This window comes from Sinocyclocheilus rhinocerous, unplaced genomic scaffold (genome assembly GCF_001515625.1).
Source record: "Sinocyclocheilus rhinocerous isolate Xijiao unplaced genomic scaffold, SAMN03320098_v1.1 scaffold27311, whole genome shotgun sequence".
Classification (NCBI taxonomy): Eukaryota; Metazoa; Chordata; class Actinopteri; order Cypriniformes; family Cyprinidae; genus Sinocyclocheilus; species Sinocyclocheilus rhinocerous.
Window position 1 is genome coordinate 699 of NW_015651897.1, and position 2,506 is coordinate 3,204.

General features: G+C 35.3%; 1 pseudogene; it reads right to left on the reverse strand.

Moving 5' to 3' along the window:
* Nucleotides 1–464: 464 nt before the first annotated feature.
* On the reverse strand, nt 465–2,290 carry LOC107713410 (natural killer cell receptor 2B4-like; annotated as a pseudogene).
* Nucleotides 2,291–2,506: the final 216 nt, after the last annotated feature.

Here is a 2,506-nt window from a genome sequence, read left to right on the forward strand (position 1 = left end):
TGCTATTGCAGACAAAACTTAATTCAGACTAACTGACCACAACAACTTGCAACACAATCAGAATGATCTTACCATTTTCTGTGTTGTTGTTTTACACAATACTGAATCAGTTTTGTTTTTCTCCTGGGTCTGAACTGCATTAACAATAATCACATACATGTAAAAACAAAGTTTTCAATCTGACATCAACAATTGTGGCTTACAAAAGGTGAATATTTTGACATTGGCATTATTTTTTTGATTTCCTGACCTGCTTTTTTACATTTCCTGCAGATGCAGCAGATCATGATTGCAATTATAATCAACAGAGATCCAGCAGCAGCTGCAGCAGAGATCAGCACTATCAGAGATACAGAGTCTGGAAGAACTGAAGGAGAATAAAGAGAGACAGTCATGAATGTAAGTGAATCTTTCAGTCCTATCTACAACAGAATACAGAGATCAGCTCAGTAAATAAACACACATTATATCGACGCTGCTGTACCTGCACATGTGTGACAGAGTTGACTGATGTCCAGGTGTTGAGTCTGGTTGCTGATGGGATTGTTGAGCACACAGCTGTATCTGTTTGTATCCTGATATTCCACCTCCAGAGGTAGAGAGAGACTGATGCTGAGATCAGACACACTGATGCTGGACAATAAACTGTTTCCTTTGTACCAGGAGAGAGTCACATGACTCACATTCACCACTGAACACACCAATGAACAATTCTGCTTCGATGATGATGACGAAGAACACTGTGAAAAGTTTCTGCTGATGACAGGAGCAGGCAGACGAGCTGGGAAACAGAGAATAAAAAGGATTATGGATAAATGTAAGCAACACTCTTATTTTCATCTCAATGTGTTGAGTATGTCAAAAATACAGAAAGAAATATTATTACAATTTAAAATAATGGTTTTCTATTTTAATATACTTTAAAATATAATTTATTTCTGACACAAAGCTGATTTTTCATCAGCCATTACTCCAGTCTTGAGTGTCACATGATCCTTCATAAATCATCATAATATGCCTATTTGATACTCAGTTATTATCAGTGCTTAATATTTTTTTGTAACCTGTGATACTCTTTTCAGGATTCAGTGATGAATAAAAAGTTTAAAAAGCAGTATTTATTAAAATAGAAATCTGTTCTAACAGTATAAGTCTTTATCACGTTTTATCAATTTAATGCATCTTGCTGAATAAAAGTTGTAATTTCTTTCATAAAAGAAAGAAAAAATGTACTGATCCCTAATTTTTGAACAGTAGTGTATATTGTTACAAAAAATGTCAATGTGAAAAAAACGGCTGTTCTTTTGTTTTATTTATTCATCAATGGATCCTGAAAAAAGTATCACAGGTTACAAAATCATTAAAGTTTTTAATATATGTTAATATATGGAATTTTTGGTGATCAGCAGTATGCCACAAATGCTGTTGATTGAGCTGGAGCTGTACTGAATACTCTTTTAATAAAATAAGAATATTTGAAGAACAGAAATGACGTCTCTACTCACCATAGACAGAAACACTGAATGTTTTCGATGTCAGATTCGCTCCACTTATCTCTAGTTGGTAAACTCCAGTATGTTGAGTTGTGGTGTTGGTGATGGTCACAGATCCAGTTTGATTGTCCAGCTTCAGTCTGTCTCTGAATCTCCCATCAGGAATGTCATGTGGAGAAGATTTTCTTCTTTTTTTAAATTTTAGCTATGAGAGTTTTCAGCTCCATACTTCCACATAATGTCGTCACCTTCACATATTTCAGTAACACCAGTGTATAAAGTGAGTCTCCCTCCATCACTGACACTGACCACACCTGATGAACAAACAGATTAAAGCTTCTGAGAGATTTATCTTCTATCCAGAGCACAGTGTATGAAGCTATTAAGTCATTTGCATAATAAAAAATCACCTTGATATTTAACTTCTGTAAAGAATGTTACTAATATTGAGAAGAAAAAAAAAATATATATATTCACTTACCAGTCAGATGCCAGCAGCACAGACATAACAAAGCAAACACGAAACATTTTCTGAAAAGTCTGATCTAATGAAACTATCTGCTGAAAGCACTTGAGCTGGTGTGTGAATCCTCCCAAAATATTTTAACCCTCCTTGTGGGCACTTTTCAAGCACTTTACAAATGATTTATAGTTACATATAAGTGCTCTTCTAGCATTTATTAAGACTTTGTAGTAGAAAACGTTTTTCATTCTATTATTTAATACTGAGCATTTTTCAAATGTAGTTGCTTTACTGTGTTATTGTGTATGGGAAAAAACACACTCTTGCAGCCCATATTCTGAGTCAAACTGAAACCTGCTGCGGGTTGGTTTTCTTCAGAGATGTGGTTTTTTCACCTTGTAAGTGAAAACAGTTTATTCATCTCTTGCTTTTCTTTATGAACCTCACAATCAATTTTACAGTCAAATAAAATACAGTGTCCCGCTCCTGCAGCAGCTCTGGAGAAACTGCTCCAGCTGAGTCAGCCGGCTGCTCTCGAAACGCTCTCGCG